Genomic DNA, 23,488 nt, shown 5'->3' on the forward strand with positions numbered 1-23,488 from the left:
TTGAACTAGCCTTTGGAAACTATTTCACTGAAATTTAACTCCAGAAAGGTATGAATTTAGTGGTATGAGTTTAGCTATCAGTATGCAAGCTAAACCACACAGACACATTAAAAAAATGAAATCTACAAAAGAAGCAATTTCATGAAACTTTTTCAGCCATAGAATTAAAATTAACTTAAGCCAGAGGCAGATCTTATTTTGGAGAGAGTGAGGTTCAAACCCAGCAGATTTTTATAAATCTCCCTAAATTTTTCCTCTGTTGTTCTGATGTAGTAACATGCAATGGCTGCATTAATACAACAGAGGTTTAGGAGAACAGTATTGCAAAAACCCCAGTGTCTATTATTATCAAGGTGACACAGAAAGATAATAATATTTGTTTGTTCTTGGGGATGGGTCTCAATTATCCCTCTGCATCTTCAGCGTTTGTTTCATTTATTTATATTCACAAAATGACTACTTTTTTGCAGAATCACTATACAGACACTACTCATCATGAAATCAGATTGCTACCTTTTGTATAAAAGGGAAAATTAATGGGAATTTCTTGCTAATCAGAGTTTATCTTTTATTTTAAATCATTTTGTTACACCAAATCATTAAACACTTGCTAAGGACTTTATATTAATAAATAGCACATGAATTACACAGCAGATGCACTGAGAAAACACCCCCATATTTACCACCTAGTATGCACTTAATTTATTCTTGCTTTCCTCTGACAACTGGCATTTATGCCATATCAAATGTGTTTTTATTAATTCTCTCTATGTATGTTTAAGTACACATAGACTCAGATGCAGCTTCAATTCCACAAGGGAGCTACACAGGCATAACATGTCTGCTAAAGGCCCCGTACTTTACAGTTGCCAGTATATCTGCACTTGATGCAATTTGTCCTGGAAAAGAAGGCAGGAAGAATAAGCAAATATGGTATTTTATATCTGAGTAATTCTCTTCAGTATGTGATGCCCTGTGTTCCAGAAGTTAAGTATACATACTGTGAAAAGAACGACAAATTTAATCCCTGTGGTGTTTATAATTTTGTGGCTTTTGAACTTCTGAAAGGTATCTTTGCTCTTGTGTTTCCAGAAGCAGCAATCAGCACAATTCAATTACCTTCCTTGTACCAATCATTATTTTTTACACTTCTCCAGAGAACATTTTTATTCATATACTGACCAAATGAAATAGGTGCAGTTTTTTTAAACCCTCTCTTCTCAAGAAAATCTCTCCCTGTATTCAACATCCTACCCGACTATATGGTAACAGTAAATTTACTTAATTCACTTAGGAACTCTTAGGGTAACTCAGCTTACTACTTCTTCTGTTCATCTGTTACTAATGAATTTTACATTCCATTAGACTGCCTATTCACCTTGGCTGCTTTTCTGGAGTTCCTCAGTCTTCCATGGTACTACCTCATTCAAATAATTTGATATTACATATGAAATTTGTCTCTTCTCCAATAGTACCGTTCCTAAACAGCCCAAACATTAGAACAAGATACTAATTTACTAGATTTCCATATTAAAAAGGGCCCCTCAACCTTACTCCTTCATTTATCTGATCTCTCCAGCCTCATCTTAGAATTACTACCACAGTATCTGAGTGCCATCTGTACAAAATCAATAGCAATAAGGCAATTTTAATGGAGTCTGTCACATTTACTTGGGAATACTTAAGGTGTCACTAAGTTCTGAGAAAGTCTTACTATAGGGATGAGTCTGTGATTTTTCTCAAATAATGTCAAAATTTAGATCTACTCTTCTGGGAGATTAAAATCTGCATTATTCCATTTTTCTTAATTTTTAGTAATCTCATAAACTTCAAAATTTCATAACATTTTATTATTTGCAATGTGTGTATTCATACAATTTGTGCTGGCCTGCTAGCTGCATCTAGCAAAAGGCCAAATCTTGGTTTTCTGCTCCAGCGACTACTATAGTTATTCAAAGAACCTTTTTTTTTTTTTAACAAGGAAGAAAAGGGATTTAGAGTATCAAAAGAGGAAATGTTTTTGATGAAGAAACAAGGAATTATGACAGAAACTATTTTGCAACAGTAAGTAACATGAAATTAGTACTCCGATCATAAACTAAAGCCATCACTATTGTTCTATTCTGTCACTACTCTGCACAGCAATTTATAATACAAAATAAGATGCAGTATGTCATATACCAGTGTCATGATTAGAGCAATAAATTTTAGAACGGCAAATGATGTATACATCTCTTTTATTGTATAGAACAGCTAAATGAGAAAAAGCATCTGATGAAGGAAATAAATCATGTGTGAAACTCTTGTGAGAAAACAATCTACTTGCTTCTGTAATGTTTGTTATTACTAAGCAGCCTAACCAATTACAGAAGCAAAAGGTGACCCCAGTTTACGGCTGTCACTTTTTGATTAAGCCAAAATATGAGAAAAATCCTTTGTAGATGCTATTAAATCTCAACTGTAGTAGATATTTCTAGCTTAATTTCCTGCAAACTTTTCTTGAATCACCCATTTTTATTACAGGCTTATATATGGTTAAGTTAACCCCAATATAAATATTTTAATTCAATCACTAAAATGGATGTTGCGTCAGTGGAAAAAAATATGAACTTGTTCTTTTGATCTAAATTTACTGGAAATGAACCTTGGAATAATTTTGTTTGGTAGGGACCTGTGGAAATCATCCTGCTCAAATCATTGCTAACTTCACAATTTGATCAGGCTGCTCATGGCCTTCCCTAGACAAACTCTGAAAAATTTGTGAATTTATTGTATCACATGTCTTCTTTGAATCCTTTATTCTCATTTTTATAGTCTTCAGGCTACTTTGGACCATCAGTCACAGGACTTTCCTGTATCATACGAGTACCCAACTTGCTTTATTTTTTTTTATATATATATGTATATATCTATCTATGTATATTGCCCTGAAGGAAACAATTGTAGATAAACTAAACTGTTAGTCACACTAATTTATTTTTCTGTGCATGGGAAAAAGAGGCACCTTCTATTTCAAAGTACCAGAAAACTCAGAATTCAGCTTACATTTTTCCAAAGTGTATTGCTAGTTGCCAATTTTTATAGAAAGCAAAATAGAATTCTTCTCTGTGATGCTGAGAATACAAAAATATTACAGAGCATCACCTAGCTTAAAAAAAAAACAGCTGTGGATTTATTTATTTAGGTCATCAAGTGGTGAAAACTAAATAGCAATGTGGCTATTTTTATAACAAATTTCACAACATCTCAGGGAAAGTTTCTCTCCAAAAAGCCGTTTTAGCTAAGTAGATTCAGCTCCAGTAGGGGTATTTTTTTAATTGAATTAGGTAACCCTTCTCAGATAGTAGTAATTAAAACACTACAGCCAGCATAATGTTTATGTGCTCCACTTCTGCTTCATGAATGAAGACAAGCCAGTAGTAACAAAGAAGGAAATGTTCGAGGCGGGGGAATAACATGAGCTAAATCTAAGGCATAACTTCCACATTTATAATGCCCAGTATCCAAAAGTGTTGGGAATAAGTCTTAAGAGACAAGCCCTTCTCCAGCATAGTCAGTTCTCAGTCATCCACGGGGAAAAAACAAATAACCTATAACCTAATCTGGATAAATCTGCTGAGGTTCCCCAATTATTTGTTCTCATTTCCTCACCAGGCATTGAAGAGGGCAGTGAACACAACCTGAAGCGAGGACGCTGTAGGATACATGACGGACAGACATTTTGCCTTTTGACTCCATGCCAAATGAAAGTAGCGCATTTTCACATCCAAGCAGAACTTTGAAGTCGTACGGACATGTTTTGGCAGCACTGCATATAAGATAATATTGCCCTATAGTCCCGAGTTGTTTGTGCATGGAATGAGCTTGGTGATTATCTTACAACAGTACTAATAGATTTTCAAAGTGACATTAAGTTACTGACATAATCTAGTGTAACCTCCTACAAATCACACAACTTCAGTCCCTGAGCTCAATTTACTGTTGAACTAGAGCATATAGTTCAAACAGTTTATTTTTTTTAATTAAAAAATTAAAACATGGAGAACCTTCTGTTTCAATGTTATAATGCAGAGTTGAAAGGCTACAATAAAAAAAAGGGGCTGCATTTTTAGTTTAACTGATTGATGCATATGTTATGAAGAAAAAACTAATGCAAATGACCTCCAAACAATGTCTGCCACTATCTGTGATTTGTAACTCAGCAAAACCTCTCACTGAATAAATTTAAAAAAATAAGACAACATACCTTTTGAAGAAAACAAATTGAGATTTGTATCTAGGAGGGAGATTTAGAAAAAAGACTAACCAAAACTTAATTTAGATTTCAACTGTCTTAAAGTATTACCTCGCCATATATACAGAATTGATTTGTGTTTTGATTTATATCTGAGAGACCATCTAAGACACCACATAAAATGTTGAAAGCCATTTTTCCTTTTTTTAATTTAGTGAGCAAGCTTATAGAAAACCTTTATTAGATAGCAGCTTTCTTGAAAGACTGAACAACAGAATCAAGGACATCCATTATCAGCAGAAATTCCCTTGCTTATTTCTGCCAGGCATTTTCGTTTTTGTCTCACTCATTTTACTTTCAAACGCTCTTTTCATCCAAGACAACTTCATTAAACAAAAACATTTAGACTTTAAGATAATAAAATCAACAGAAGTTTACCTTCTTGCCCTTATAGTAACAACTTTTTTTATATATATCTAGAAAGCAAGTGAAAGGAAAAGTAGGAAGGAGCTGTCTCTGTGCAAAACCCATGCTGTTTCAGGATTCTGTCAGAGAAGATGCTTTCTTCTCTTCATTTTTCCTCTACCTGAACTGTTGGTCTTCCTCTTCAGCATTCTACACTCATTTAGCTGTAAGTCTAAATTCCCTACGGGTCCATTAAGTATGTTGCTAGGCAAACAGTCCAGTAGCAACTGTAAAACAGGAGGTTTGGATGGGAGCCAGTTTTATAGGTCACTACACTGTAAACCTTCACATCATTAAAGAAACTAGTCTTGCTAACTGCAACTATTAGGATTGGTATTCTTTCATTTCTCTGAAAAGACTGAGAGTCAGTTGTACTACACTAAGTTTTCATTAATGGGTATTTCTTAATCAAAGGTGTCAATAAGTATAGTATTTTTCCATAGACTAGAAAAGTATAATCCTCTATTTATTGAATGTTTTAATACTATTTATCAAGTGTTTAGAAAAAACAGTCACAGCCACGTTAAACATGTACAATTACCATGCAACGGACTTCTAGCTTACTAACTGGAAGAGCACATAAAACATAACAGAGGACTTAGCCCTAAGTAAGCAGTATGTATTGTGTTTTCTTTCTTTTCTTTATTTTAATGACAATAAATCAAAGCAGACCTATTCACACAAAATTAGCCAGCTACCACATTATCTGATTGAGGATCGTGCCATCTCTTAGACTGAGGTATTGTTTCTTTGCTGTCATGTATCATTATCTTCAAATTGAGCACATAAACTTTTCAGAGTGAGCCTCACATTAATTCAAACACAGAGCAGTATCGGAGAATAGCAAACTGCAGAGTCCTGCCGATGTGACCACACTGCATTACCATGTGGAAGAATTGCTGCTCCAATTAGTAAGCTCAGAAATAAATAAATATGGTCCCAGAAACTAGAAGATTTCAGTACCATTGTTCTTACAGACTGGAAATGGAGCAGCGAAAGAAAGCAGCCTGCAAAATTGAAAAATCAAGGCAGAGCTGCAATAAAAATGTATGGCTTGAACATGTATATGTTAAGGTTTCTTTAGTTACTAGTTTGACACTAGAGCACTTCTGAGCTGAAGGAACAATGTGAAGCAGAGCAAAATAAAAACATTTCTTCTGTGAAGTTTATACAGGTAGTGGAAAAAAATATGTGTTAAAATATGTATTATTGGAACTGTATCATCACAAAAGAAAAGTCATTCAGAAAGCAAAGCAGTCATGATATCAACTAGTTCTCCAAGTTTCTCTGTCCTTGTTTGTTCATTATCAGTAACACTTTAATTTATACGGTAGTAGAAGTGCACCAATAACCTCCAACCATTATGTTTTCAGGTACAAGTAAAAGGAAAAATGCTTTTGGATATAAGAAATGGAAATGCATAAGCTGAAAGATCACCACTGTCAAAGGTACAGAGATCTAAACAATGACAGTAATATGCCAGGGATTTCTGATCACTATCAAGTGCAGGGAAAATAGTGGCAACATTTTTTTCCCAATTAAGCCCTACATAATTCTTCTGTAGCCCCTAATTTGTTGGTCCTTGTATGGTTTTTTTCAGTCTTAACAAGATACTCTGTATATATTTACTTCTCCAGAAGTGCAAAAAATTTTCAAGCAAAGAAAATTGATTTTTATAACGTTACTATAATCTTGAAAGAAGGTTTAGATTTGTCTACTTATTGTGTCAATTCTGGGGAAAATATCATCAGAGAAAGCTATCAGCATTATTTAAAATCTCTGATGCATATATGTTTGGACTTGAACAGGCAAGATGGTAACTTACGCTTCTAGCTTTACAAATAACGACTTCCTTGTGTTATTTGGGCTTTTTTTGAAGCAAGATTAGCAGAAGTAACTCATGACCTCTCACTGATTCTACTCAAGCAAATTCTTATATCCATCCAATCTATGTACATAAACAAAGATGCCGGAAGGGCTCATTAAAAGAACTCCTTTTTACAAAACCCGGAGTGCTTAGAAAACCCTGCTGGTACTAACATCATGTTTTTCAACTGCTCTTAAAAATATGGCATTATAATTTGCATTCAAAAGACAAAGATTAGGTACCAGTTCCTAGTAAACCCTACGTTGATGTAAGCCTCAGAACTACTAGCCAATTGTTAAAGTGAAGGACAAAGCCTGGTACCGGACGTTTGCTAGTTTTATAATTCTGTTAAGAAACTTGATTTACATGTTGTGATGAAAAAGCAACATGGCATTTGTCTCTTAACAAACACAGCCACCAGACTGCTAGCGGCGCTTTGCTTTTTTTTTTTGGTAGACAAATGCCTGGGCCTCGAGGGGCCTTGATGTCCCTGCTCGCCCCCCCTAGGGCTTCCCCCCAACCCGCCCACGGCCCAGGAGCCCCACTTCACCTCAGCCTGGGACCACCGGTGCCCGCCCCAGCGATGCTGGGCGCAGACGTCCCCGGCCCTCTCACGTGGACGGACTTCGGACCCCCACCAGCCCTCTCTCTGCTCCCGTCAACTTTAGTTGCTGACGGGACTCCTGTGATGGCCGCCGGCCCTGGCTCATGGCTTGCTGGGGCGGGGGGCTGCCGACAGGCCCCAATACCAGATCCTGGCTCTGCTCCCATGTTCGCGCCCCTCACACAGGGTCCCCTTGGCTTGACCCCTCGCAGACCTGCCCCGCTCTCGCCGCTCCCCGACAGCGGCTACGGGAACATGCTTGTGTTACTTCACGATTTTACAGGAATGACAAAGGCTTTGCTCTCAAGCCTGGACGCGGGGTAGATCTTCCCTACCACAGTGGAAGCTTGCAAAGTTCGTATGCAAACGGCAAACTGGTGCCCGCCTTGAACTGAACCCGATGCTATTTTCTTATTCATGCATTTAGGCACCAAAATATCTTCTTAAACCTGGCCGTCAATTATTTGCTAATTCACGTTTTTTAACTGACTAAATAATATTAAACACTCTATTTGGCTGACTTTTCCTAATAATTTCACAGAGATATTTTCTTATTTCATCGATATTCTTGTCTCCACTGTTGCTGCATCAAGAAAAAACCAAACAAAAAAATTTCATAAACATGAATTCATGAACAGAAGTTAGAAGTTGTAATGAGGCAGTCCATTTTGTCAGAACTTGAATAGCCTGAGAAATCTGTGAAGTATGTCCTCATTGAAACTCATACCAATAACTAAGGAATTAAACAACTCATTTCTGCAGATATGCGGTCTACTTTCTTTGGTACAACACTTAATACGCATAGACAAACCCATATCATGAATTTTTTGCAAGTGATTTTCTGCTGTCAGTGCATCAGAGAGATGCCTGAAGTACTTCTAAATGGGCTAGTTCGGTTGCTGAGATAGCAGAGTCATGTTAGCACAGAGACTGCATAATGTACTCAGACCATTAGCTGTAATACATTTTTGAAGATAGTGGTATATTTAGAAATTATTTTTGATAAGCTATATGAACCTAAAGAATCTCGGTTGCCTCAAAAAGGCAATCCCATTTTAGAACACAACAGGACAGGAAAGAATACGATTCGGACTTGTGTAAAGAAATAACTGTATCTTCTTTAGACAAAAAGGATAATAAGGAAAACATACTTTAATAAAGCATAATAGATGTGAACCTTTGCATGCTGCAACAGTAAATGGAGTACACTGCTACTGTCTAGTGTTTGCTGCCTAAATCAATAGAATTTAGAGGAAAAACAGCTTTCTAACAAGAAACAGTAAAACACACTTACCTAATCAATATCAGAATTAATGAATTTACCATGCTCCTCATATTTCTACAACGGTCTTTATGAAAGTTTAGAATTATTATACACTTTAAATCAAACCACAACCTAGTATTTTCCAAAAAAATGTAGGTAATAGGTGGGAAGACAGAAGATGCATTAAAACAAAAACAATGCACTCAAAATACTCAAACCAAACACCACAGTTTATACTACACAATTACATCAATGGCCCTATTATTTTACAAAATTCCTTAAAGATGCTACAAAGAAATTTAATGGAAATTTAAAGAAAAACAATCCTGTACCACACAGACTTTTGTTGGAAGTTAAGAACTGCAGTAACATTGTGCTTCATGTTCTAAGGAATATAACAGTCTCTCTTCCTTAACTGCATTTTTAGATATTTCCTCCATCAATCACAATCAAATCAAGAAAACACACAAATTTGTTTACTGTGTCTGCCCATCAAAAAAGCGAACTTCACTACATACACACTACTCACTGCTGATTAAACAGTTAAATTTTATCTTGCTCCTCTTCGTGACAGGCCAAATTAAAATCTTCATCTCACAAATGTTGGCCATGTGGTAATAAGAGGAGATAAACCCATCACCAAGTGCTTCTACTTACAAATGCAGCTCTGAAAATCACAGGGATTAAGCTGAGTTAAAAGTTGGAGACTTGTAACCACATTTTATAAGTTTCAAATCTCACCATAAATGAGATTTAAAAAAAATTATGTTTGCTACATGACATGATAAAAGTGGCATATGAGACAGAAGTTATTTTTAATCTGTGGTTCTCTTCATTTGGGGTCATATTCAGTGTGCTGTTTTATTTTTTAAAAGACAATTTTTATGTTCACCAATTTCCATATTTCGTAAAATGAAAACATAGCAAACATATTTATTTGTAAAGCCTTGAGGTCATCCTGACTTTGCCAGCTGCAAGAGAAACTTAATCCAAGCAAAAACTGAAGTGCTTTTAAATGTAAAATGTGCTTGCTTTCACATGAGCAAGCAGCCCGCAGGTAAAAAATGCCTGCCATGGACTCAAAAGATAATGGTGGGATTTCAAGCTCTCTTTTCAGAATATTTGTAACTGAATTCGTTGATCAGAAGTCCACTGAATATCATAATGAACCATATTATAATATGAGATGGGCACAGATGTGCGATCTAACAACAGGATGCCATTTTCCTGCTCACATTTTTTTAAATTAAAAAATGTAACCATTTCCTCTCACAACTGATGTTATGTTGGATAATTTATATTATGTGAAAATGCAGAAAAAGGGGGGGACAGGGACACGACACACAAGGCGGAAAAACTGTATCACATTGCCTAAAGAATGGTTTTGGCCTGAAAACATTAAGATATTTTACAAGAGTTGCCACCATCACTGTGAGCATTGCTGGCTTGGACTGAGCATTTCTGAAACTGAAAGTTGTTACCATGTAGATTTTAGCTTACACAAAATTAGACTGAGTGCCATCAGTGAGGAGACAGTGTAGATAAAAGCCTATGAAACTTCTAACTTAATTGAAAATATCCAAAAGTGCCGACTCTTTCTAGCAAAGAGATGGAGGCAGAGGTGTAGCAGACAGAATATACTGCCATTAGATACTGACAGGCTTTCCTTCTTTTCTGTGCTCAAGGCCTGAACATTGTATGATATTGCATTTCCAAGCCTGCATCACAGAACGACTTCAGTGCATAAAGATGTAAGTATAACTTTTATACCATTACGAGCCCGTTTAACCTGCCAGAGTAGCACAGACATTTTTAGTGTATAAATGCATTAGGCTTCACAGATTTGGACTATCTGAGGGGCTTGGGATTTTTTCTTGAGCTCCAGCAAGGAGATACTCTAAGGTTTTCTTAGGCATTTACTACCTCTTATCTGAACTTGAGAATTCTTCGTTAATTAATTTATATTTTAGCATCTATATAGTCGGTTGAATAAAACAGGAGTCTGATATTTATGGTGTCATATTATTTTTGTTCATTGATAATGGGACAGTCACGAGGAATTAGTAGATGCGGTTGCAAATCAGTAATTTTCCAAGAATGAACTCATTCCGTAAGTCCTGTTAAATGCAACTGCTAGAATTATTTTACCCCTAGTTCTTTGTTATTTAGCAGATGTCAAAAAATTCAAACCCTAATCACTGACTGAAAATGAGTAGTAAAAACTATCATTTGGATAAAGAATGAAAACACACAGAGAAGTACTCCAAAGTACACTGCTAAAAATATTTAAGTATGTTTTTAAACTAATTAATTGTTTGAAATATACACCTTCATTTCTGGATACCAACCTTTCTCCTACTCATTTGTTCCACCTAGTCAAACCCAATGCTGGGAAACTGATCGGTAAGCAATAATGCACCCAGGTAGAAACACACTATATGGATGAGTGTGTGTTTCACTATGCTAAATTCAGGGTTAGTTACGTATGACTGAGGCATGAATTCCACAAAAGATGAAATTTTTCTCGCCATTGATGAGAAGGAGGATAGCACGTAATTTTATTCAGGATCCTCTCTATGCACTTATACTATTCAAGCAGTGTATTTAATTCTTGCATGGTTGAGAAAGTCAGAGACACACAGATGGAAACTAAGCAGCGAGACAGAAACAGTAAAATATCAAAGGTACACTCAGATTAGATCACAGTCTTCTATAGATCTTTACATTCTACACAATACGTAAGAAAAAAAATATCTCTACCAGGTCAACATTTTCATTGACTTCAGTGGGACAGCATTTCATCCTGAAAAATTAATATTAGAGGAATATACAGTGCTCTGGTTAGGTAGCCCACGTTCCATACACAGATCAATTTCCCCTTGGCTACCATTCCCTGTTAGTCATGCCTCCTAGCCAAGCCATCAGTAAAAATGTCAGAAACATTTCACTTACTCTGCCAAAATAATTCAAAACTGGATCTCTCTTCCCCAACCTGTCCAATTCTTCACACTCTCCAGCCTCACTCTTTCCAGCCCAAACAGGCCTCAGTCTCCAAATCCAGCCAATCCACACCAAACAGATTTGCATTTGTATTTAAAAAGCTGATTTCACCCAAACCTTAGATCATATGAAAAATGAACTGTTTAACCTTTTCGTAGTAGGTAATGGCAGCACAGTAAGAAAGTTTATTCTGCTTGACATATGTGTACTATGACTTTACCAGAAATCAATTGTCAAGCAAGACTACAAAAAACTGTTGCTACATAGGTGTGCAACAGGGAAAATTGCTATCAGTTCACTCCTAAGATTTTTTCTGTGGTTACACTATGTAGGAATCTGGGTATTGAGAAACTTCATATGAAGACAGATATGAGTTCAGTTCAGATTACAAAGTTCAAATTTTTTCAAAAAAATACTAAACATACTGACTATTTCTGCGTTACAGACTACAAAATTGATTCTGATCTAAATCTAGGTATAGAAAAAGAGGAATATGTCTAGTAAGAGTGAAATTTGTCTGACTTCAGGTACCAGGAGATTATCCATATATCCACGAACATCATTGTCCTGACAAACTTAAAACTGTTTTGTAATCCATTCCAGATAGTCTGCCAGTAAGGATATGTTTTCACTAAAATCCCAGGGAAGCAGAGTTTCAAACCAAATATTCTCCTAGTTTTTGCAATCCAGTCCTTGCATGACAAGCAAAAAGGACTATAAAATTAAAGCTTCATAGCCAGGAAAAAGGAACTCTAGTATTCTGTTTTCATTTTCCAATCTGAAATAAATATAAATATGAAAACCCAATAAATAATTAACAAAGAACAAAACATAATACATCTTTGGCTTTTAAAACTATTTTATCTTCGATGTTTTAATTTTCTTCTTAAAAGTGAAGAACAACAAAAATATTTTAATGTTATCTTGTTAGACACTGTGTACTGTATCAAGTACTGCAACACACCTGCTGACAGAAATGAGACTCCAGAGGTCACCAGTAAAGAGAAAATTTGCAGTATCTGCTATCTATAAAGGTGTAATCAAAGAGAATATTTTATACAGTCAGAAATAACTTCTTAACATTTTGCACTCAGGCAAAACAGTCTAAGCCTATATTTTCTAACCTTCTAATGATTTCTGACCAGTGCAGGTAATTTTACGAGATGTTAAAGCTACTGTATTAAGTCACTTCAGTAGAAGTAGGAAAGACCACAATCAGAGTAACAGTTAAGGGTAGCAGATTAAGCAAATTTTTATTAGGTTACCTCTTCTTGTTTTCTTTTATAGTGCACTATAATATTAAAATAAAATAGAAAACGGAAAGAGTCCCCAAATGAAATTTTCTCATGATACCTCTCTACTGCTGTCATTCAATATTCCCTCCCTGTGATTGAGAGAATTAGCAGATTTGAGGGTTTTTTTAACACTGGCCCATATAAATTATTAACACAAATGATAAAAACTATCTTAACTCTTTTCTATGCAGTGCTCCAATATGATTCTCATTACTTTATTTGATTAAAGACAAATACTTGAAAAAAACTAAAACCACCACCTGAAAAAAAAAAAAAGCATTTCAGTTGCAGCATACTTGGTAAAGCTACCTGTTCCACCTCTGTATCAGTAAAGAGCTGTTCTCTTCTTAAAGACTTCTCTTTCTTTTAAATGAGGCTTTCTAGTCTGAAGTAACCTCAAGAACAAAAGACATAAGTGAAAATGCCTAGAATAAACTACTTTCTCCACATTGTTTCAAATCCTTTCATGATTTCTCTCCTGACTCAGTTATCATGCTATTAACATTAAAATGTGTCAACTTCCAATAAGAGAATCGTTGAAGCAACCTTTTATAATACACCAGGATAGTTTTTGGAAACTGTATACTATCAGGTTCCCAAGAGTAGAAACCAGTTGTGAAGTAGCTCCGCATGTTAAGAATAAATTTCAGATGAACTTGAGTAGTTCTTTCATGGCGGATAGGAAGAAAAAGCTCAACAGTCCTTCCTGCCACTGATCAAGATTGTTAGCTTTACAATTAATATCAAGTAAAATCAGCAAAGTCAGATAGCAAAAGATGAGGAACCTAAGACTTCTTTATAGTGTTTCAAATATATCTTGGGAATCACACTTGCAACTCCTTTTCTACCCTGACTAGACTAATTGAAGGTCAGATGACAAGACATCTCTATGAATATCACTAACATTATTTAATCTAGAGGAAGATGATACCTTACAACATACTACTTCAACAATAGCAGGAATTGACTTGTCAGCAAGGGAAAAAGGATAACATTAAATATTCAATGATGATCATTGTATCTCTGAATTCTTTTTCTAGCCACTGCCATTCTTTGGGAGAAGGAGATCCCAAATATCAAAACACTGTGAAGCAAACATGCTAAATACAGTTAAGTCATCCTCATGAAGAACTTCTTGGTTTTCAAAGATCTTCCTGGAAAAAATCTTAAAGAAAAATATTAACACAGTTAAAGTGGAGTTATTGGAGAAAGATTTGTTCAGCCAAGAGCAGGCAATTTTTCAATATGTTTCACATTTGTGGAATACAGAATTTAAATAAATAAATCTAAATAAATAAAATCAATATTTTAACGTGTCAGTTCCTTTGGGCTACCATAAGTATCTGCTTCTTTACACTGAAGAGTATAGCCTTCCTTAGAAAGAAACTGCTTTTGTTTAGAACTCAGCAAAAAGGAATTTTGCTTCAAGACTGGCATAACAGGCATCACCACAATATTAACATCAATAGAAATACTATAGGGTGATCCATCAGCCTTTCAATATGTCCTAATTTTGGTGGGTTGGAGAAAGAAAATATAGGATACACAGGTGCTTTGCAGATTAGCCAATATAAAAACTAGATAACTGTCCCTTTTCAGAAGATACATTATTTAAACTAAATAATGAAACAAGAATATCTGTTTTAATTACAAAAAAGAAAAATCCATTTCTTCTCATTAAAAATAACCCACCAAAACCCAACAACTTTCGTGGGGGAAAAAAAAAAAAAAGGCATCCTGTATCCTTCAGGAAGCTAATTTCAAGGTTCTCCAGGAGCATTCATGTGATTTTTGAATGGTCAGGGCATACAGTATTCTCTCAATTAGCAGAAAGGCACAACAGATTCTGATTTATGGCTTATTATTACTGACTCTATGGACTCTAACAAATCAAAAATGAAATAATCACCCGCATAAACACTCACACTGTATAGATGTTTAATCTCTGTATGTTAGAGGGCTGCTAAAGCCAAAACAGAGTCCAATAAACCGAAGCATTAAAACTCCCTAAAATTCTTTTTAAAAAGTACAGTTTACGATTTCTTATCATCAAATTATTGTTGTTTTTCCTTTTTTTTAAAAATTAAATCAGCATCCATAGAATTTTCAGATGTGTTGTATCTGCTATTTGAATTACCATCCAAATTTGCTACCTTGATGAAGAAAGTACAACACTTTAAAATCTAGATATTGTCTGAAAGGAAGAGGAGAAGGCTACAAAGTCTCTTCCTGCCTTGTGATGAAAAGCAGATGAAAGCTAGAGCAGAAATAGCATGGAGCAACTTCTCCCTACCTCTGCACACCAGCATGTCTGCCCTGCAAATACAGCTGTTTCAAGAAATACAGGGTGGACATTTGCAAAGCTAACACTGCCAATATAATGAGGTAATGAAATATTTTTTTGTTTTTCCTTATACACAGCTAAGCAAATTATTTCAGAGAATAGCTTTAAAAAAAAAAAAAAAAGCCATGATAATAAGGATGAACCACCTTCTGAAAAGCAGAGCTGAAAAAAGGTTATTATTTGCCTGTCTTTACCACCAAAGTAATGGTCTCTTCCATCCATAAGAACTTAAATATGTCTGCAACCTCTTAATATGGAAATTCAGGGAAAAGAAACATATAAGTGAGTAAAAAAAGCTTGATAAGGTTAAGAAAACAGAAGGAAAAAAACAACAAAGGAAAAAACGCAAACCGATATAAAGATTTCACGCCAACTTAAGTATCTAGATGAGTCAGTATTAGTTGACATCATACTGCAATTTGCTCATGATTTATAGTTTTGGCTCCCTATATTACTAGTACAAAACAATAGACAATCATGCAGCAACAAAAAAGCTCATACCTATTTACAATGCATATCAGCAATCTAGCTGGACGGTGGTTTTTTTCCCACTTAGTGAAATTTATTTCTAAACCATCCACTTAATACTTGAACTGGATGCTTAAACTGCTGCATTTTCACATACGTCTGACCAGTGTTATATTTAGCCATCATCAAAGAAGGCCATTACTCGGGCTGTCAGGCTAGTAAAGACAACAAACTATGGCAGGAGGAAAGCAGATCCGAAGCATCGCCCTCCCTAAGGAGGGCACAGTGCTGACGGTAATGAAACTAGCTGGCAGTTTATGGGGCACATGCTTGTGTAGCTGCTTTCCTTTAGTCCTTCCACAGCCCGTGGAGAGAGATGTGGAGCAGGCAGTGAGTGTCCCAGTGGTCACAGGGACAGGGTGAAGGACCTCTATGTCCTCTTTTAACCAATGTCCCTACCTCGTTCAAAGGCATGGGGTACAAACACCTGACGTTTGCAGAGGCTGGGATACAGGCGAGCACACCTGGCTTCTCGCTGGGGCGGTGAGTTCACTGAAAAGAGGCCATCGTGCCAACGGGTAGGGGAGGGAGGACAGAGAAGAGCAGTTGTTCTGCTTCAGCAAAATTTTACTATTCGCTAGATGAAGGCAAAATAAAGCGTTTTATCTTTGCTCTCAAGGGGGCAAAATTCAATTTTTCCAACGCTGCCGAGTAGTGCTAAGATGTGGCACACCTAAACTAATGAAGTCAAAAAAACTGTTGCATTTTTAAAACACACATTATCTACACTTGGCTAATATCCTACTCAGTGATACTTTGTACCACTGTATAATTACAAACCTATAAAATCTCCATTAAATTCACACCAGTAAACATTTCTTTGAACTGAGTGAAATAAAGCATTTTGATGTATGCTACTCTCAGCATTTATCATAGATATTAGAAATATATTCAGCAGACTAGATTACAAAAAAGTCATAATTCCATAAGAATCAAAGTAACAGGGTGCTTAACTGCCTTAGACCAATAAAGGAAAAATGATGGCAGAATCAATTAAAAATATATTAAACAAATGTATTTTAGGTGGCAGCACCCCACCTTCATTTTAGTGCGTATTTCCTTGGGGTTTATGAGCTTGCTAGTTCTACATCAGAAACTGTGGGATATGAAGAGATAAACTACAGTCATTGCCTTATGGATTCCAATATAGGCTAGAAGGTAACACCGGCAAAAAAAACCCCATAAAATATAGCATATACTTTTTGGAGGTGATAAGCATTTTTCCTCAGAACTATTTTCCACTTTTTCTGTATCCACAAAAATTTTGATTTTAAAAAAGTCTTCTCTAAATGAGAAGCAATGAAATGGCTGTTTCCTAAAGCAATGAATATTTAAAATGTTCCTGGAAAGTCCTGATAAATGACAGGGATCATTTGTCAGTGTCACATCCTTCTCAGTCTCTTCTGCTTTAGAGACCTCAGAACCTGATCTTTGAATCGCCATATGCCAAAAAAAGGCCTTATGACAGGCATAATGATCCACCCAAACTGCCGCTAGCTGTGAATTAGTAAGAACAGAGAGAAGTGGAGGACTGAGGAAACCTGCCTGAGCCTTTTTGTAATTGGGGCACAGAAAACCTTTGGTTCCGTACTTTTCTTGAACAGATGCAGACAGACGTTCTAATTTCCCAGAGGATGTCAAGTCCATGGACCCATCTTCATTGTATCACAGTCACAAGCTACAAAATTTCAAAATTCTGGCAGATCTTTCTCTGATATGCTCTCTCCATTAAAATATTCAAGACATACAAGATGGAACATTAAGAGTTTGTGCACAGGGAATACCTGGAATCAAAAGGCTCCTCACGTATATCTTCATGGTATCAATGACAGATGTCAACTTCTAGCTTCCAAACTCTCATTTACATTAAAATTGAGGAATTATTTTTATTTTTTTAAAGCCAAATAACATGATATTTAAAAAACAGAGCAAAAATTATATGTGAGAATTACAGAAATACACATTCAATCAATAAAGGACCTGTAACATTATCCAGTAACAATATATCTGCAAAATCATGATTTAGTAGCCCAGCACAAATATTGAACAGTGAATACTTAACCTTCACAAGGAAATATTCACGAATAATTTGATTATTTTTTTTATTAAATACATGTAGGAAAAGTAATCAATTAAACAATTGGTATGTTTCATGAGCAGGAAAAGAGGCCACATTTGAGGGAGACGCAAGTATTCCTGAACTAGTCATATAAACGTCATTAGAATTTAAAACAGAAAATACCAACATGAAAACAAAAAAACCATGAATGAGTCCCAAAAGTGCAGGGAATCAAACTCATCCATCTTGTTTAAAAGACCTTACATTTAAGCTAAAGGGAGTCAATGCAAGACTTTCCAGCTTTCTTGAGAAGAAATACGACCATTCTCCAAGCACATAGTAGTCTGCTCCCTTCCTTCTCTCCCTTCTCTTCTCTCACACACACACGCACACGAAAAATTCTACCCCAAAAGACCAAATATATTCTGGTAGTAAATCTTCTTAAAAGTTAAGATTCTGTCTGAAATCAGTGTATGTAATGCTGCAGAGGTTTTCAGCAACCTATGTAAAAAGTTTTGGCTGCTGTCGTGGCGTGACAGCTACCGGCTCAGCTGCCAGCTACAACTTTCTAGGTCATGAACAGGTACGTTGGGTGTCGATCACAGAAGACTGATGCCTTCAGGGTAATGTGTGTCCAAATATCGCTGTACTGCTGTTGACTATTTTATAGAGCAACAACTGCATCACTTCTAGCACAAGAAGGCCATTTGCTCTTCCAGCTAAACATCAAGGAATGCAGTTGCGAGACAGAAAGGGGCAGACACTATAGAGTAGATAGCAATCCAAAGCATTATGGTATATAATGAAGAATATGGTCTCCTTGCCCTTTACTATACACATATTGAACCACAGAATTGCAGGTTATCTCCTGCTTCTTACCAGTAGGTGAAGGAAGGAACTGCTTTTTTTTGAATATAAAAATACTTTTCCTTCTTGTTCTAAAAATGAATATTTCTTAATTAAATTAAGATACTTCAAATTTACAAAATTACCCTCAAATGTCAACTAGAAGTAGTAGCATTAGATTTGGATGAATACCTTCATAAGAACATATATAATTCATGCTATAGCTGGAAAAATAACTCTGCTATAAAATATATATATTCATTGTACATATATAATTCAGTTTTCCAAGTGTAAATATTGCAACAAGATGTTTTATCACTGATTGCTGCTCTAATAATGTACCAAATGCCAGCTTGGAAATTAAACATTCACAAGAATACAATTAAATGAAACTCCCACTCCCAAAATAAAAAAAAATCTGTGATAAATAAATGAAAAGAAGTATTCCTGCTGCCTTTGTCCAATTCTTTTTTCCCATATGGTATCTTATTTGTCATATGGAGGCTGCAAAAATACCCTTTTAGAGAATAGATTAGAAAAATGAAGCATAAACAATAAAGCCTGCTCAGCAGTCATGTTTTCCAGTGCTCTGTAGGGTAGCTGCAGGAATTTTCCATGCTGTGAGTGTTAATGAGACCCTCCATAGGCACCATTAATACATAAAAGCAATCACCTATAACTCACCTTTTCAAATCTGTACTTCTTGAATTTAGTAACTGGAAGCAAAATAGGAAGCATCATGCAAATACTATCCTCATTTACTGATATGCAACCATTAGCCAAAAAGGGGTTGACAACAGAAAAGTTACCGCAATACAGAAATGCTTCAATAATCAAGCAGACTCCAGAAACACTTGGAGAACATGTACAGTTTTGAAGACTACAAAACTGTCCCTAAACATATGGTTTTCCTGACAGAAGAAAACATAGGAATTACTAATTAGCTAAAACTGGCTGGATTCAAGATACTTAGGTACTTGGAACAGAATGGGTATCTGACCAAACTTTATAATGACAGTAATCTGGCATGAAGAAAACTCATACAAATTTTATATGGTTTATTTCCAAGTTGTGGTTTATCTTTTATAACATTTATTTAAATGAAAAGGGGGACAAAATGCAAATTTTCCACGTGGATGCCACGAAAGTTCTGGCTAACAGTTGCCAACATGAGGCAATTGTCACTAATAAGTATCTCACACAAGCAAGTTTCCAAACCAAGCGTGGAACTTCAGCCAAAGAGAGCCCCACCGACCTGTGAAGGACCTCAAGCTTTTGGTCAGAAGTCCCTCATCTCTATTCCATTTCTGAACTGCCCACCCCCTGGGCAAAGACATGTGTGAGGTCTGTCAGTCCCTAATACCTCACAAACTTTCAAGTGAAAGAATATTCATGCATTCTGCCAAAAATGCACAGCTTAGGATATTACTTGCTATATTTAGTGACAGAAACATGAAACTATAACATGCCTGATAGCTATCTTGCACTCTGGTCTGGGTTCAAAGTGATTTCTCTGTTCCAGTTACTGGCAAGTTTCTACATAATTTGAACAGATACCCAGAAATGAGATGCATTTTTTTCAAACAGGACTCACCTCTTCCACAAAATGAACACTGACTTGTGGTAAAAGCTTTATTTAGGTCACCCTCTCTCAGCTGCATTTCTGCTTCTGATGCTGTAAATTAACCCTTGGGTTTCCCACAGTTCTCATTACCAATAACTGATTCAGGCAGGACGTCCTGCATCAGTGAAGTCCTTTTTGGTACAGTGCTATCCATCGCCAAGTAAAAATACTTTTTTGAATAGTACTACCTGCTGGATGAGCCCAAGCATGTAATTTGGGCTGCCGTTCTAAGCTGAACATACCAAATACATATCAAAGATATCCTTCAAAGCCAGCTTTGCTAGAGGTTAGTTCTGGCCCTTCCCTATCCTTTTTCTGGCCTTGATGCCCATCAGGCCCATCAGTGAGTAATTTCAGCACGCTAAGTTATCAAACGGCACTTTTATTTTGGTGGCCAGGTTAGCTTCCTGATGCCTTAGTGTGCCGCAAGAACTCAGGCGGCATCAGATGTGAACTGAAGCATTTGAAAGAGTAGTAAGTGCATGAAGGTGAAGAAAGATGGCAGCCAACAGTTAGAGGGGCTTGGCTGCTACCACGCTTATTTACGCAACGAAATGCACTTCCTGAGTGCATTTCACTTTCATACAAATGAAAAATCGCTGTGGCTGTACACGAGATTTTCATCCTTAAACTTAAATAAGATATGACTTCAGAAATACTCATGCAAACACGTACCTGAAAATAAGAAATACATCTCATAAATAGCTCTTCATAGAGCCAAAACACGATGATGGACAAACTTGAGAATGGTAATTTATTTGAGATAAATAATCTGTAAATGTGACTTGCTAGAACCGGAGGCACCACGACAGCAGCCATTTTCATCTAAGACTAAAATTTCTTTTTCTTCCAGTTTTAGACTGGAATATCACCAGCAAGGAGTCACATACTGATATTTGGTAGCTTCAGTGAGTGGTTCATATAACTGAAATGTCATTTCCTCTCATCTGGATTCCATCAAATAACTTAGAAAAAAGTAAATTCCATCACTGTTCATGTTCCCAAACAGCAGTAGCTGAACTGCAGTTTTCAAAGGCAGAAGGCTTTATACACTATCCCAGTGGCATGTTAAACCACCGTGTCAATTACTATTGTAATCTACATCATCTACTACATCTCCCTCACTTTTTTTCCCCTCTTTCTCTATTTTTAATGAAAAAGAAATACTGCTGGTGCCTGCCAGACAGGAAATTAGCTCAACATTAAGGACAAGTAAAATTGCACTCACACTCACTAAAAAGAGCACAGCTATTTTCTGATTTTTCTTATTGCTTTTCTACTCTGTTGCATAGACATTTGACTAAACCAATAAATAAGCAAAGTTCAAAACGACCTGATCCAGAGCACAGCAAAGTCAAGGGAAAATGTCTCAACATATTTAAATTTAGACACGTCTGCCACAAACTCCCATTTCAAAGCAACTTTGAATTACTGTCAACATCAGTGGTACAACTGTTATTACCATGAGAAGCTCATTGCCACAAGATGTTTTACAGACCGAAAGCCTGAAGAGGTACGAAAGGGGTCACCAGAATTAATGGAGGGTAGATATTAAATTAGATCAGAGGTATTAAACAAAACAATACAAATGCAACCTGTGGCTTAGACAGTCCCTGAAATCCTATCTGTTGGAAGCAAGATTCACGAGGGGAAGAAACACATGATTCTTCTTCCACATATTATGTTTTGGGCAGATTGATGGGAGTTTGTTTTGTTTTTAAATACTGTTTATGTCTTCATTCTGTCAAGAAAATTCCTTATTTCTTAAAACCCACTTACTGCAGGGAAAAAATAAAAGTAATCGAGGCTGACAAAAATAAATGTGAACCCCATAAAATGCAACATTTGTGATGCTTTCTTTTTTAGTTACATTGGGTTTTCATTGATTGTTAGTGATATGGCACAAATAAATGGGGCGTTTTGCTAGTAGTAGATTTTTTTTTCCCTTGTAACAGATTCAGTAAATAATGCTCCACATATTGTGACACCAAAAGTGCTGGTGCTCTTCATCTGTTCTAACATTGTTTCAAAGGATTATACTCAAACATCAAAGGTTGTTTTTCTCGACCCAAATTTTGCACAGATATAAACTGCTATGGTAGATTAACCTCAACATGTCAAGTTATATACATGAATCGTTAGGTTTTATTTAGTGGACATTTCTAAATCTCAGCTTTCAGTGAGGTCTGTGCTGATAATTTTTTCCCTGTAATTACCCACTGAATTTATTTGAACTCATTTATTGCTAATTTGTCAAAATAAAGAATGACACTAGAATCAGCAACTTTATGCAAAATTGTACATTCATTTAACACCTACAAATGCTGACCACAGAACTATATTTCTTGTGTTCCAAGAAACCATACCGGGATCAGTTTCTCAGGACTTCAGTCTTAAAAGGACCATTGATAGCAATATATGTTTAGTCTCCCTCAATTCACAGGTATATAATATAAAGTTTATGGATCAGAAATTACTTTTCATTTAAATTATGGCTTCTGTGATGGGCATGACCTACTTTATTGTGTGTTCTTAATTGCCTATTTTGTCGCTTCAGGTAGAGTGAGTCAGATAAAACCATCTGGAGCCAGGAGAAGATTGTGCCTTCATAGGGACCAACTGAGCACCAAGGGACAGAAGGTCCCAAAGGCAGCGAGGGATGGCAGAGCAGGGAGTGCCAAGGGGAGCAGGGCACATGCAACCAGGCATCAGAGAAGAAAGAAAATTAGTAAGGATCAGAGGGGACGATTCAGAATTTTCTTCATCCCTGAAAGCCACGTAGTAGTGAAAACCAAGCATGGGAAGAATGAAGGACCTACTTGCAAGGACTCACTGTACATGGAAAGGGTAATATTGAAACCCTGTTTATTCTGTTTTGCCAAAGCTAGCCATGTATTTTTGGGTTTTGGTGGTGGTTTTTTTCTCTATTTAAAAATAATTATCCAGTATACACTGGTTTTATGAGTTTAAAAGCCTTTTCGTCTTTTTCAGGAGCTCCCTATAAAGAGAAGGTCAAGGCAGATTCTCTTCAAAGCTCTGGCCTTCCCAGGGAGCCACGACAGCTTGCTAGAATTCTGCTATCAAATTTCATTTCATTAAGTCGTGGTTTAACCCCAGCCAGCAGCTAAGCACCACGGAGCCGCGCACTCACTCCCCTCCGTGCCAGTGGGATGGGGGAGAGAATCGGGGAAAAAAAAAATGGTAAAACTCGTGGGTTGATGTAAGAACAGTTTCATAGAACAGAAAGGAAGAAACTAATAATGATAATAATAACAATAATAAAATGACAATAATAATAAAAGAATTGGAATATACAAAGCAGGTGATGCACAATGCAATTGCTCACCACTCGCTAACC

The 23,488-nt window shown here is 36.3% G+C and overlaps 1 protein-coding gene across 5 annotated transcripts in view; it reads right to left on the reverse strand.

Moving 5' to 3' along the window:
- IMMP2L (inner mitochondrial membrane peptidase subunit 2) overlaps positions 1-23,488 on the reverse strand; it is a 466,489-nt gene that overhangs the window by 290,725 nt on the left and 152,276 nt on the right. The gene's annotated exons all lie outside the window — the stretch shown is intronic.

Source organism: Buteo buteo, chromosome 28 (genome assembly GCF_964188355.1).
Source record: "Buteo buteo chromosome 28, bButBut1.hap1.1, whole genome shotgun sequence".
NCBI classification, from domain to species: Eukaryota; Metazoa; Chordata; class Aves; order Accipitriformes; family Accipitridae; genus Buteo; species Buteo buteo.